General features: G+C 33.0%; 2 pseudogenes; one reads left to right on the top strand and one right to left on the bottom strand.

Moving 5' to 3' along the window:
- Positions 1-7,920: 7,920 nt before the first annotated feature.
- Positions 7,921-13,427, bottom strand: LOC150028796 (uncharacterized; annotated as a pseudogene).
- Positions 13,428-13,695: 268 nt separating this feature from the next.
- On the top strand, positions 13,696-13,802 carry LOC137808871 (small nucleolar RNA R71; annotated as a pseudogene).
- Positions 13,803-15,939: the final 2,137 nt, after the last annotated feature.

Here is a 15,939-nt window from a genome sequence, read left to right as displayed (position 1 = left end):
TTTACCTATTATTCAATTTACTTTATGTTAAATTATTATTGATTATGCTTTAACTAAAAACTTGTAGGTTTTTGCATAGAGTCTGTATCACTGAGGGGAAGGAAAATATGTATGGATTCGTAGATCCTGCATATACTAATCCCGTTGGACCAAACTCAACTGAGACTCAAGCATACATCACTAACATCCTAGAAAAAGAGGGAAAACAAATTTATTTATGCCCTTACATTAATGAGTAAGTTTAATTATATGTCATCAATTATTATTATTTCATGTTTTAAATATTTACTAACTCTTTTCAATGATCATATAGGCATCATTGGCAGTTACTTGTCTTATCAATGGTTGATAAGACTGCTGTGTGGTTCTGTTCCCTACACAAGAAGATGCCCACAAAATTTAAGGATATCATTGATACGTAAGTATAGTATAAACTTAACTTTGTATATGTTACTAATTAACCATCTACTAACGAGGTTTTTTGTATTAACCAGTTCATGGCGTGGATATAACATCCTAAAAGGTCGATCCAGTTCAAATAATTTGAACTACATAAGAGTAAAGGTTTGTAATTTTTTTCTTTCTCTATTATCATTGTTTATCAATATACTAACATATTACTTTTTATTGAATTATATAGTGTAATAAACAACCAGGAAGCTATGAGTGCGGCTATTACATTATGCAATGGATGATTACCATTATAAGACTAGGTGTTAAAACTGGTTGGAAGGAGGTATATGTTAAATCATTTTTATAATTCTTGAACATATATATATATCTAGAAACTAATTTATGTCAACTTTGCAATGCAGTTATTCACAGAAGAAACACCAATGAGTGAGGAAGGCATTTCATATGTTAGAGATTCATGGTCCACATACTTCATTAATTTTTATAACTCTAGCATAAGTAAACAACATTAGTGGTTTTATTATATGTAATTTGATCACTTGTAAATGTACATTTTGATGATTTCAATTGGTTACTACATTTTTGTATTTGTCTGGCTGGGTTTAATCATTATGCAGGTTATTTAAATATATGGTTTCTGCACAAAACATGATGTACCAAAAAAAAAAAACACTATTTACAAATGCGGTCATTTACCAAGACCACATTTGTAAATAGTGAATTCGCATTTACAAATGCGGTCTTAGTAAATGACCGCATTTGTAAATAGTGATTTATGAATGCGGTTTTTACCAAGACCGCATTCATAAATCCTAAACCCCAAACCCACTCCCTAATTCAGAATAATATACAAATGCGGTTATCTAAAATGACCGCATTTGTAAATGTGATTTATGAATGCGGTCATAGGACCGCATTTGTAAATTCCAGATTTACAAATGCGTGTTGATCAAATGCGGTTCTATGACCGCATTTGTAAATTTAAAATAGCCGCATTTGTTTAACTTATCTGCACTAGTGACTTTTAAAATATTTGCTAATTATTTGAAAAAGACTATTTTTCATCACAACATTTACTCCACATTGTGATATAATATTCTATTTCCTTGGTTGGTAAAAACATGTTGGACCGATCTTCTCTGTAGGAATTTCTAAAAGAAAGTATAAAAATAAAATAAAATTAGTTTTTATAAGTTGAAATAAATAGACAATTAACGAATTAATATATACATAGATTTATTTATAAAAGTTCTTCTATAGTTTTTCTAAATTTTTATTTTTAACTTATATTTAAATTAATTTTAATTTATGAAAAAAATGATTTGTTTCTATCAAATATTATGGAAAGATATTTCTGTATATTAATTCAACACATGCCTATTCTTTATATACAATCAGATTGGAGAGACATGCTCCATATAATTCACTACTTCATATGTTATGTCTATCTATAAGCAATTACACCAAACTATTGCCTTATTTTTACCACTTATATTATACATTGATACACTTTCTATATACATCTATATGGAAAATATAATAATTACAACTCAAGTTGGTAAGTAAATATCATGGACTCCCAACTTGTTTCGCAAAATCACAAACTAATATTTCCCGAGAGGTTTAGTAAATATATCTGCTAACTGACAATGTGAAGAGACATGTGATGGACTTATCATCCCAACTTGCAACTTTTCCCGTACAATATGACAATCTATCTCGATATGCTTCGTACACTCATGAAATACAGGATTTGCTGCAATATGAAGTGTTGCTTGGTTATCACAATACAAAGGTGTAAACATGCTAATCAGAACCTTAAGGTATCGCATCATATAACGTAACCCTGTTAGCTTCAGACAAGCATTTGCCATGGCCCGATATTCTGTTTCGGCAGATGACCTTGACATGTTGGTTTGTTTCTTAGACTTCTAGGGTACCAATGAATTTTCCAGGAAAATGCAATAGTTGCTGACTGATCTTCGAGTAATACGACATCCTCCCGAATTTGAATCGTAATAGGATTTCATATTAAGAACATTATCATAGAGAAGTAATAATCCTTGCCCGGGTGTACCCTTGATGTACTTCAGAACCCGTAATGCTGCATCCCAATGTGTTTTGCGAGGCTCTTGCATAAGCTGGCTTAAAGTTCTAATTGAGTATATGTTGATTTATCCCGATAAGTATACCGAATCAACTGTAATATAATACTATTTAAAGTACGGATGTCGAACCCACAAGGAACAATTCTAATTAAGAAGTTTTGTTATAAAACTCATCAAGTATAGAAAATAACTTTGAGAACTTTTTCATAACCAAATTAACACTTTTACCAGAAATAACTCAAAGTTTAACATGTGTTTCAACAAGTAATGAAACTAACTTATCAAATATAGATAAAGATACTTGGGATTGAATTACATCTATCTCAATCATCTGTATTTTGGAATAATACAATATATAATACTCAAAACTACTTATTCTTTATGCTTAATTTAAAGTCATTCACCTTGATTCCTCACAAGTGAAATTCATAAGATAATTTCTCAAATATTGATTCCTCATATATCTAACAAATCATCCAGCTTTATGAACAAAATTATGATCCAATTAATAACCTGAAATCTGTTCCTAGCATTACAAGTTATCAAGTACTTTCGTCTATTTCAGATCCTTAAAAGTACTTTCCAGTTAAATTTAAGGATCAAAATCAAGACTCCATTGATCAGATAGAATCAAGCAATAAGCATGAAACGAAAATACCAAGAACAGGTAGAAAAGAGAATATTATATATATATATATATATTTATCACCAAGAATACATTTGATCAAAGTAGATTACATTCAATTCCAAGTTAGAAAGCACTTAGCCACCCATGACGGCTCCTCCAATCTTCATTCTTGATCTGATTTGCATAAGAAGGGTTGATATGAGCAAATTCTTCTCCTAGAATAGAGTTCTCTTCTTCTTCTCTCAGTAACTTCTCTCTAAAAATCACTTCTTTTTCCACTACCCCTATTTTAGCTGTGTTTCAAAATTTATATAATGGAATCTAGCTCAAGCGAGCCTATTTAGCTTAAGCTAGATCTTTCGGTGCTTTTTTAGCTTGAGCTAGATTAGTACTGCACCATTAATCAAATATGGATAATTTTAGCTTGAGCTAAATCTTCTAGCTTGACCTAAATCTTCTAGCTTGAGCTAAATCTTCTTGTGATCCAATTAAGTTTTTGCTTTCTTTCTTTCAATACTTCATATTCATATGCAATTTACACAAAAATTGAGATTAAATTTCTTCATTTGTTTCTTGGTTCAAAATATATAATCGGATTCAACAATTCTCATATTAGGGTAATTTTCTTACATTAAGCAACAATTAAGTTTCAAAGTGTTCAATTTTCTCAATTATAAAAACTACACATTGGCACTTATCAATTTCCCCCCAACTTAAAATCTTGCTTGTCCTCAAGCAAAGTAATTGAATCCCAAAAAATAAGAGTTTATTCCTCCTAAAAAATCCTTAGAAATCAAATCTATAGTTAAATGTCAGAACAACTTCATGAAAAGAGCACAGGATAATTCAACAAAAAATTATGGTGTTTCCTATCAATTCAAACCAAGACAGGATAAGAATGTATTCAATTTTCAAGGTAAACAATTGTTACTCTTTACTGAGAATCAAACTAAGGAATTTCTCTCATCATTCCTCACTAGTGAGTGTTTTCCCTCTCTTTTCACTAATTTCCAAGCTAATTTAAGGTTGCCCTTCATTTCCAGTTGATTACAAACATTTTTACAAACATAGATCTTGAGGTCTTTTTCAGGTTGTAATGAGGCTGGGTTACAAAGAAAATTTGGTTTTTCCAGGATAACAAAATTCACACTTAACAAAAGATTAGCATATTTGAAATTCAATCTCTAATTGTGTTTTTTTTTATTCCTTCCATAAGATTCATCCACATTGTTTCCCTTTTTATTCTTGTAATGCCCCCCCCCCCCCCCCCCCCCCCCCCCCTTTTTTTTCTTTAGTAGAAAAGAGAATGAGATTGTGGATTATTTTGTAATTTCCCTTTTTTTCATTCTCAAGATCCCAGCAGCCACACCAAACCCAATTCTTCTAATTATAGAAATTTGAATTGCACCTATGCTCTCCTTTTGTTAGCATACCATAGGGTAGGACAAAATATGTACATTAGAAGCTAGGGTGCAATAAAACAAATTTCAACTTAAAAAAGGTTATTTTCTGCACATTTCATTATATACTGCAAAGGTTAGTTGTTTGGCCCTGAGTTTTCTCACATCCAACTCTATTAAACATGCCTCAATGATCTCCATGTTTAATTTTGTGATGCAAATTTGACTAGAAAATTAGGCAACCTCAATTAACTCTTCACTAGAAAAAGTCTCTCAAATTGTTTAAAGGTTTCACACTCTCACTTGGTTGGCTAATTTCAATTCCTCATTTGTTCTCAGTCATTGCTTTCAACCGTTTACCTTGTTCCAACTTTTACACATTACTATCCTTTCTCAATTTGAGTGATGGTTCCCACCACAAATTCTTTTTCAAATTAAGTTCCTGATCAATCTATTTGGTTGTTCTAATTTAGAACTATGGTTTGATTTCTTTTTCCAAAAAAAAATAATTATACCATCATTTATCTATATACAAGATTTCACAAAATATGCAAACATCAGCCACTATACTAACTTAAGCTTGCCATCAACAAAAGCTAAAGTAAGAAATATTGAACTAAACTGCTAAAGTCAACTTACTAAACTAAACTACTTAAACTAAATTAATACTGAAATTAAAGTTAAACAAAAAGATAAAACCAATTTTCTGTTCATTGTGCATGAGAAATATCAATCTCCTCTTGTGATTTTGTTCTGCTCTGTGCCAACATCATCATTCTAAACTTGGTTTGGATCTTCATCTGTTGATGCTCCAGATGGTCCAACTCCCATTTCTTGTGCATCCTTTGCATATAAGCCAGTAACATCTTCCTCTCCAGCTCTCATTTAAGATTCATCTCCAACTCTAGTCCCAACTCCAGACGCTCCTGCTTCCCCTGAAAAATTGTGCCTATCCCTAGGCCAAGATAAATAATCATTAAATTCAGCGGGTGTCATCCATGGATTATTTTGACCTTGAGATGAACCATGGTAAAGGCCTTGTTGAATGTACAATATGCCCTTGTGGTTGGAGGCATTCTGCAATTAAATGTGCTCTGTTGAGGCTCTGATATATTCCATGACGTGTTCCATTGTGATTGGAGTTGCAGATTGTTGTCCTGAAGGAACCACAAAAGGTTGATCTTCAACATTAGCTGGATGTGGAGGGTGTGGTTGTTGATGAGCTTCTTCAAGATTGATACAATTTTGATCAATGAATTTTTTGTCAATGGCAGGTCTGATTTTTATTGTTGGATTCATTGCCACCTCTTGACTTGCACAAAGAGTTGTAATGAGTGTTGGAAACCCCAATGAACCTTTGGCTTTTTCATTATTTTTATTTATTTTGAGCCTTGCAGTTTTATAGATATGTTCAGATATGATTTGAGCTACATCAACCTTATAGTCATCTCTCATGATAAAATAGAGCAATTGGCATCTGGGTAAATTTAGTTAAGAGACATGCACTAAAGGTATAATGTTAGCCAACAGAAAAGTCATCCAAACTTGAGCTAGAGTCTTCATATCTTTTCTTTTGATCCTTAATGAGTGCCCAGTGGATCCTGTATAAAATGATTTGTTTGGAATGCACAATTTTTCTATAATAGTTCTCTCTCTGAATCCATCTCTTGAATTTTTGATTGTTCGATAAGTACATTCCACATTATCTGGTAATGGATTTCCTAAGAATTGGTTGATTGCATTTCTGTCATAGTAAATCCATTTACCCTTGACTTTGGCCTTCAAATCATTTGGATCTTCAACCCAAGCATTTGTATAAAATTCAAGAACTATATTTGGATCATACTTGGGATAAGGATCTGCCAACTTTGTCCAATTTCTTTGCAACAACCCATTCAAAAAGGAATCAAATTCTTCAGGCAAAAGTATTACTTTCCTTTTTGAAATAAAAGACCAAGTTTTCAGCTCTTCATATCTTTGCTTCTTGTCTTTCGTTGGCTCAATATTTCTTGGTGGGTTGGGTGAATCAAATCTAGCTCTTTTTCCTTTGTTAAACCGTGTTGGATTAATACCCACTGTAGATTTGGTACGACCCATTTTTCTGCACATATAAGAATAAACATTTCTCAAAATCAAAGTGTTTTATTTGATTGGAATTTTAACAAACACTTGATATGCAATGTATAAAATGACATTGAATGAGTATTTTTTTGGTATTTAATCCATGGAAAAAAAAATACTTAACTTTGAATAAAATCAAAATAACAATCCTATTCAACATCAAGACATTGAAATTTCAAAAAGATTGAATCTTTCAATTCAAGAACGAAACTGTAAAATGGAAATGGGAACACTCTTTACTGGAAATGGTTGAATGGAAATGGCAATGAGAATGGCTATGGAGATGAATAATTACTTACCTTGATAATTGAAATGTAGATGAAATGTTTGAATGAGTATGAAAGCTTTGGGATGAAATTTTTAAAACTAGGAATGCTTGACTGAAAATGAGTTAGGGTGCAAGGTTTTCAAATGTGATTTTAAAATGCTGCTGTTTTTTTTTTTTAAAGAAAAGATCCCACTAACTTGGGCTAGATTATTTTAGCTTAGGCTAAAATTTGGCAGAGAGCAACAAATTTTTTTAGCTCAAGCTAGATCAGTTTAGCTCATGCTAAAATTTGGCTGAGAGCAACATATTTGTTTAGCTTAAGCTAGGCCTTTTAAGCTCAAGCTAAAGTTTGGCCGAGAGCAACAAAATTGTTTAGCTCAAGCTAGATCAGTTTAGCGCAGACTAAAATTTGGCCGAGAGCAACAAATTTGTTTAGCTCAAGCTAGGCCTTTTTAGCTCAAGCTAAAGTTTGGCTGAGAGCAATAAAGTTGTTTAGCTCAAGCTAGATCAGTTTAGCTTAGGCTAAAGTTTGGCCGAGAGCAACAAATTTGTTTAGCTCAAGCTAGATCAGTTTAGCTCAGGCTAAATTTGGCCGAGAGCAACAAATTTGTTTAGTTCAAGCTAGAACTTTTAGCCTAAGCTAGATATGCAGAAAAATAAAGAAATTTTGTTCTCCAAATTTAGCTTGAGCTAAAAGTTCTAGCTTAAGCTAAAATTACCTTGCAATGAAATTTTCTTGAAAATTTTCATTTTGTCTTTGCCAAAAGTTTCAAACCTTTCTAAGCTTTCTTCCATCCATTTATTTCACCTAACATTTCAAACCTAAATGACCATTTCACATATCAAACTGGTTCTAAATATCAAATATTAAAACATACTACTAAATCAAAACAAAAATTAAAGACACAAGCCAAAACAAAACACTAGGTTGCCTCCCAGCAAGCGTTCGTTTAACGTCATATAGTTTGACGCCTGATTTACTTAAAGATCATTGAAGTGGATCATAGTGGTGCGCCTTTCAACTTCACCACCAAAATAATGCTTCAATCTTTGTCCATTGACCACCCAAATTCTTTTTCAGACAAGAACTTCCAATTCCACTGCTCCATATGGTTTTACTTGGAATGGTCCTGACCTCTTTGATTTGAGTTTTCCAGGGAAAAGCCTCAACATGGAATTGAATAACAACACCAATTGACCTGGTTCAAAAGTTCTTTTCAAAAAATTTCTATCGTGATAAAATTTGACCCGAACTTTATAAAGTTTTGAAGATTGGTAAGCATTGAATCTCATTTCTTTAAGTTCATGAAGTTGCACTTTTCTCTTTTCTCCAGCAACTTTAGGATCAAAGTTTAAAACTTGATTTCCAGTATGCTTTGTGTTCCAATTCCACCGGAAGATTACATGCCTTACCATATATCAATTGGAATGGAGACAAAGATGTAGGTGTCTTAAATGTTGTTCTATAAGCCCAAAGAGCTTCATCAAGCTTGTTAGACCAATCCTTTCTGGAAGAAGATACTGTTTTTTTCCAAAAATCTTCTTAATTTCCCTGTTAGAAACCTCTGTCTGACCATTAGTTTGAGGATGGTAGGCTGTTGCTACTTTATGTCTAACTCCATAGTGTTATAAAACCTTTTGAAGTTGAGCATTACAAAAATGTGAACCTACACACTTATCAAAACTCTAGGAGTACCAAACCTGGTGAAAATATTTCTCTTGAGAAATTTGATTACAGTTTTGGCATCAACTTTCTGAGTTGCAGTTGCTTCCACCCATCTAGAGACATACTCAACTGCCAATAAGATATATTCATTTGAGAATGATGATGACAGTGGTCCTATAAAATCAATTCCCCAGCAATCAAATACTTCAATCTCTTGAATGTTCTGCAACGACATTTCATGCCTTATTGTAATAGCTCCATTTCTTTGACAATTATCTCACTTCTGAACATGTTCATGTGCATCTTTGAACAGAGTTGGCCAATAAAATCTAGATTGTAACACTTTTGCTACTGTCCTTTGTCCATTGAAATGACCTCCATATGGTGAATTGTGACAATGCCATAGAATATTTTTAGCTTCATCTCTTGTAACACATCGCCTTATCAAATTACCTACACCAATTTTGAATAGATAAGGATCATCTCATACATAGGAATTAGCATATTTGAAGAACTTTTTCTTTTGATGCCATCCAAAATCTTCAGGAACTACTCTTGCAGCTTTAAAATTTGCCAGATCTGCAAACCATGGCCTTTCTTGAATTGCAAGGAGTTTTTCATCAGGAAAATCATCTATTACTTCTTATTCAAGTGCAGTTACTTCCTCATTTGCAAGTCTTGATAGGTGATCTGCCACATTGTTTTCACTGCCCTTTTTATCCTTTATTTTTAAATCAAATTCCTGCAGCAGAAGAATTCATCTTATTAGTCTTGGCTTGGAATATGATTTTGTCAACAAGTACTTAATTATAGCATGGTCATTTAAAACAATCACTTTAGAACCAATAAGGTAAGATCTAAATTTTCAAGTGCATACACTATAACAAGCAATTCTTTTTCAGTAGTTGTATAATTACTTTGAGCATCATTTAAGACTTTACATGCATAGTGTATCACATGAAAAAATTTCTCTTTTCTTTGCCCCAATATTGCTCCTACTGCATAATCACTAGCATCACACACCAGTTCAAAATGATAAAGCCAATTAGGTGCAGTGATTATGGATGCAGAAATGAGTTTTTCTTCCAAATTCTTAAAAGCAATTAAACAGTTTTCATGAAAATTAAAAGGAGTATCCTTATTCAGTAAATTGCAGAAAGGTTTTGCAATCTTTGAAAAATCCTTGATGAATCTGTTGTAAAAACCAGCATGACCTAGAAAACTTATGATTCCTTTGATGTTGATTGGTGGAGGTAGCTTTTCAATAATTTCAACTTTGGCTCTATCTACCTCAATCCCTTTGCTAGAGATTTTATGTCCCAAAACTATACCCTCTCTCACCATAAAGTGACAATTTTCCCAATTGAGGACAAGATTGATCTCCACACACCATTTTAGCACAGTATCTAAATTCTTCAGACAAGAACTAAAAGTAGATCCATAAACAGAAAAATCATCCATGAAAACTTCAATGCCCTTTTCTAACAGATCTGCAAAAATAGCAAACATGCATCTTTGAAAAGTTGTTGGAGCATTACACAGTCCAAATGGCATCTTTCTATATGCAAAAATGTTGAACCAAGTGGTGTTCATGTTTTGAAGAATCCAAATCCTTTGAAGGACGTTGAAGCCTCTGCTATGCTTGATGTTGCTGTGCTGGTTTAAGCTTTGTTCTAGGGTAGTTTATATGTTGTAATCCACCCTGTGATTAAATCTAAAGCATTAGCATTCTCAATCTTTGTGAAAGTAAAATGTTTTCAAACTAAGTTAAAACAACCAATTGTTTTGTCGAAACAACCGATTGTTTATACTTAGGTGTTTTGAGAAAAAGATTGAAAACTGTTTTGAATGGTTGAACTGTTAAAGTACCAAAACAACCGATTGATTCGAGGAAACAACCGATTGTTTATTTTGGAACCATAACAGAAAAACTGTTTTCTCTTTGACTGAGCTTTATATGTTTTAACTGCTTACGCTCCAGTCATTAAATGCTTTGACCAATCTTTTAATGCAATTTAAGAGTTTGTTAAGATTTGATAACAAACTACATCTTTGAATAAATTCAGAAAAACAGATTTGACAATTAAGAATCTTTGACAAAGTTTTTCCAAAGAGTTTTTTTCAAAGTGCTGAGATTGTTAAGAGTTTGTGATTGATCAAAGTGTTGGAATAGGATTCTGCTTGTATTGATTTCAGATTATCTTCTGTAACAAGTGTAATCCTTGTACTCTGTTGAACAATTCGTTTCTGTGTTTGCTGAGATTGGTTGTGTGTTCTTGAGGTGTTCAAGATCAACAATCTTAGTGTTGGCCAAGGAGAGTGTGTTTCTTGAGGTGTTCAAGGTCATTCTCTTGGTTATTGTGTAAGTGATCAAGTGGTGATTGCTTAGTGGATTTCCTCAGGGTTTCTGAGAAGACTGGATGTAGCTCTGGTTTGGAGTGAACCAGTATAAACAACTGTGTAAAATCTCTCTATCTCTAACTCTTTAAATTCAGTTTATTTGTTGTTTTGCTGGTATAAACAACCGATTGTTTCTACGAAACAACCGATTGTTTTTCTGGTACTACAGCTTTTGCTTGTTGTTTTGGCTAACTGAATTGCTAAATCAATTGGTTCCTGAGATAAATTCATTCTAGTTTTGAAAAGTTTGCGAAAACCCTCTTTAAACAATTCATCCCCCCTTTAGTTTAAAGCCATCTTTTGACAAGTGAAAGCAGTCTTCTCTTGATCTTCTAGATTTACAACAAATCTGATTATAACCTGAATAACCATCCAGAAAGCAGTAATAAGCTTTGCCTACCAATCTTTCCAACATTTGATCCATGAAGGGTAATGGAAAATGATATTTTCTTGTGGCTTGATTGAGTTTTCTATAATCAATACACATCCTCCAACCCGTGATTGTTCTTGTTGGAATTAACTCATTTTTGTCATTATGAATTACTGTCATGCCACCCTTCTTTGGAACTACTTGCACAAGACTGACCCAAGCACTATCTTATAAAGGATAAATCATCCCTGCTTCTAACAGCTTCTGAACTTCTTTCTTTACCACTTCCTTCATAGTAGGATTTAAACGTCTTTGAGGCTGAGCTACAAGTTTGAAGTCTTGTTCCATGTGAATTTTGTGCATACAATAAGAAGGACTTATGCCTGTCAAATCAAATATAGTCCATCCTATTGCTCCTTTATATGACTTTAACCCTTTCACTACTTCCTCTTGTTCTGCTGTTGTTAGAGAGTTGCTGATAATGATTGGTTTCTCCCCATTTTCTGCCAAAAAATCATATTTCAAATGAGCTGGTAGCTCTGTCAATTCTAGCTTCTGAGGTTGAGAAGTTTTTTCTTTGATTAGATCTTGCTTTTGACTAGCATCATAAAGAATCTCTCTAGCCTTATCTAACTCTTCAGCACAATTATGTATTTCTTTTCTTTCCCCTTCATCTATGTCTTCAATACTACCCATGATAGCTTTCATTAAAGGTTCAACAGTTAAACATTTTTTCTGAGTTTCAAAACAAATATCATCAATCACATCCACTTTGAAACACTCTTTTTGATCATTTGAATACTTCATTGCTTCAAAAACATTAAAGCTTACTTTTTCATCTTGAACACAAACCTTCAATCTTCCTTTGTCTATATCAATTATAACTTTGACAGTTTTCATGAATGGTCTTCCCAATATCAAAGGTAATTCAACATCTTTTTCAATATCCATAACAACAAAGTCTACTGGGAATAGAAATATATCCACCTTTACCAACAAATCTTCAACTATTCCATGTGGATATTTGATTGATCTATCAGCCAACTGCAAAGTCATTCTTGTTGGTCTCACTTTTACATCTCTAATTTTCTTCAGCATTGATAAAGACATCAAATTAATACTAGCTCCAAGATCCAGTAATGCCTTTCCAACAGTGAGATTTCATATGGTAACTGGCAAAGTGAAAATCTCAGGATCTCTAGATTTATGTGGTAATGATTTTTGAATTATAGCACTGCATCTAGCTTCCAATTCAACTATCTCCTGGTCATTGAATTTTCTTTTCTTTGTCAATAATTCCTTCATGAATTTAGCATATGTAGGCATCTGCTTTAAAGCTTCAGTAAAAGGAATGTTAATTTGCAGTTTTTTGAGAATACCCATAAATCTTGCAAATTGTCTTTCTTTGTCTTTCTTTGTAGGAGCATGTGGATAAGGTACATATTTTATAACAACACTCCTCTCTTGTTTCTCATTTTTTTTTTCTATTTTCTCTCCAATATCTACAACATCTTCCTTATTCCTTCTTTTTCCTCCCTCACACTCAATCTGTGATAGACTTGCAATGCTCCTTGGGATTGGTTTGTGTATTGGCTGAAAATTGACTTCCTTGATTATCAGCTAACTGTTTAGCCAGCTGCCCCACCTGTGTCTCTAAATTTCTTATTGGTGCTTTAGTATTTTTCTGATTTGATAGAGAGGCTTGCATGAACTTCTCAAAAGTATCCTCCAATTTTTATGTTCTCTCATGAATGGAAGGATATGTGGTTGCTGCTGATAAGGAACTTGCCTGTTAGATGATCCAGCCTCTTGCTTCCACTCAAAACCTTGATTAGGATTATTCCTCCACCCATGAGCCATGTTATTTGGATAATTAGATGAAAAAACACATTTCCTTCCTTGATTATTCATATACTGAACCTCTTCCTCTGATGGATTTTGATAAGAGCATTGACCATTAAGATGATCTCTCCCACAAAAATCACACTTCAAAGCTTGATTCTGAATTGAAGAAGAATTTATTGCATGTAACTGGTTATGCAGTTTTGACATTTGCTTGGTTAATGCCTCAATTTGTTGAGTCAAAATTTTATTATGTGCTAAAACTGCATTTGAAGTACTAAGATCCAACACCCCTTTCTTTTGCATTGTATGTCTATCGTGTTGAGCTTGGTAATCTGTTGAGGCTAAGGCATCAATGATTCTTGTAGCTTGCTCTGCATCAACATTCATCATTGTACCTCCTACTGCAGAATGCAAGATCATTTTAGTATCAGGCCTCAAACCATTGTGGAATATGTTCAACTGAGCAATATCTTCAAAGCCATGATTAGGACACCTTCTTAACATCACTTTAAAACGTTCCCAAGCTTCACAAAAAAGGTTCATCTGACCCTTGTTTGAATGTGGAGATATTAGACTTGGCCTTGATATATAGAGAGAGTGGGAAAAATCTATGTAGGAATTTCTCTTCTACATCATTCTAGCAACTTAAACTCTAGTTTGGATGCTGGAGAAATGCCTTGGTCCTTGTTTCATAGCATAGTCTCCCAATGTCCTTCTAGGTGGATTTTGTCTATTATCAGCCATTTGTAACTCTATTTGATTGTGTGAGTTGAGAGTGTTGGAAGATTCTCCTTTTGTTTGTCCTTGCTTTTTCTTTTATTTTCTCTTATTGCTCTTATTTCTTCTAGTTGTCTTCTCAATTTCTAGGTCAAATTCCAATTGATCTTCAGGAACCTGTCCTCTTAATAACATATATCTATGACAACTCAAGCCAGTATTAACACAAGATAAAAGAATAAGATCTAAACAAGTGTCTATTCACAAAGAAAACAAACTATTCACAATACTCAGAAGTTATACTTCATAAATTCTTAAAAGAAATTGTTCCCCAACAACGACGCCAAAAACTTGTTGATTTACCCCGACAAGTATACCAAATCAATTTAGCTTAAGCTAGATCTTTCGGTGCTTTTTTAGCTTGAGCTAGCAATTCTAGCCTGAGCTAGATTAGTACTGCACCATTAATCAAATCTGGATAATTTTAGCTTGAGCTAAATCTTTTAGCTTGACCTAAATCTTCTAGCTTGAGCTAAATCTTCTTGTGATCCAATTAAGTTTTTGCTTTCTTTCTTTCAATGCTTCATATTCATCTACAATTTACACAAAAATTGAGATTAAATTTCTTCATTTGTTTCTTGGTTCAAAATATATAATTGGATTTCAATAATTCTTAGATTAGGGTAATTTTCTTACATTAAGCAACAATTAAGTTCCATAGTGTTCAATTTTCTCAATCATAAGAAAAAAACATTGACACTTATCAGTAGACAATATATGACCTTGTGATGGTGAGGTAAATGAGCCTTCCAACTAACTTGCAATATTTAGTTGGTTCATGTAATAAATCACCATCAGTAAGAGTGAGTTTTAAATTTTGCTCCATGGGAACTTCTCCCGTTTTTCCCTAGTTAGACATGTATCGTCCAAAATGTCCAACACATATTTTCTTTGAGACATAAAAATGTCATGTTTAGATCGAGAAAATCCAATTTCCAAAAAATATTTTAAGGTGTCAAGATCCTTGATTTGAAAATGTTGGAGCAAAAATTCCTTTAGATGCTTGATTTCGACATCATTATTTCCTATTAAAAGTATATCATCGACATAGAGCAAGACAACTGTAAAAGATGATCCAATAGTCTTGGTAAATAAAGAATAATATGATTTGATTGAATATATCCTGCCTTTTGAATAGCCTTAGAGAAAGTAGCAAACCAATTTTGGGACACTTATTTTAATCCGTACAAGGACTTATTTCATGAAGGTCATTATGAAAAAAAGGCATTTTTTTACGTCAAATTGGTATGTGAACTAGTTTCTAGCAGCTGCAACGGTCAAAAGACAATGTAATGTCGTAAGTTTAGCAATAGGAGAAAAAGTTGCAATATAGTCAATCCCTTCCACTTGCGTGTAGCCTTTGGCAACTAAGCACGTCTTATATTGTTTGATGCTCCAATCAGACCTGCATACTTTATAAAACCATCGACATCCTATGGGTTTGTTGCTATGGATGACGACGTTTTACGGCAAGTGCACTGCGTTGTCAGAAGTAATAATGTGTCCCTAAGGACGAATAGTGAACCCACAAGGAATAGTTGACTATTCAAGTAAAAGATTCGCTAAATATAAAACAGAATAATAAAAGTTGGTTTGAGAATTGTTATAATGGAAATCAAAGAGTTTTTGCTTCAATTGGAAAAATAGGGTTTGAGTTTCATCTTTCTCACTCTTTTGTATTTTGATTAGCATTATAATATTTTGCTCTTTTGATTGTTATTGATGCCCGTATAAAAATCATTTATATTGATTCCTCACATATAAAATTCTTAAGGTGTTTCCTAAATATCGGTTCCATGCATATTTATAAAAACAATTTAGCTTTATGATTAGACATTGATAGCAATTAACATTTCAAGTTTATTCCTAGCACTCAAATATGTTAAGTATTAATGTTTAGGTCATAACTATAAAAATAATTTTCAGTCAGATTTAAGATTCT

Source organism: Phaseolus vulgaris, chromosome 3 (assembly GCF_051622355.1).
Source record: "Phaseolus vulgaris cultivar YP4 chromosome 3, ASM5162235v1, whole genome shotgun sequence".
Lineage (NCBI taxonomy): Eukaryota > Viridiplantae > Streptophyta > Magnoliopsida > Fabales > Fabaceae > Phaseolus > Phaseolus vulgaris.
This window is presented reverse-complemented; position numbering and strand designations above follow the sequence as displayed.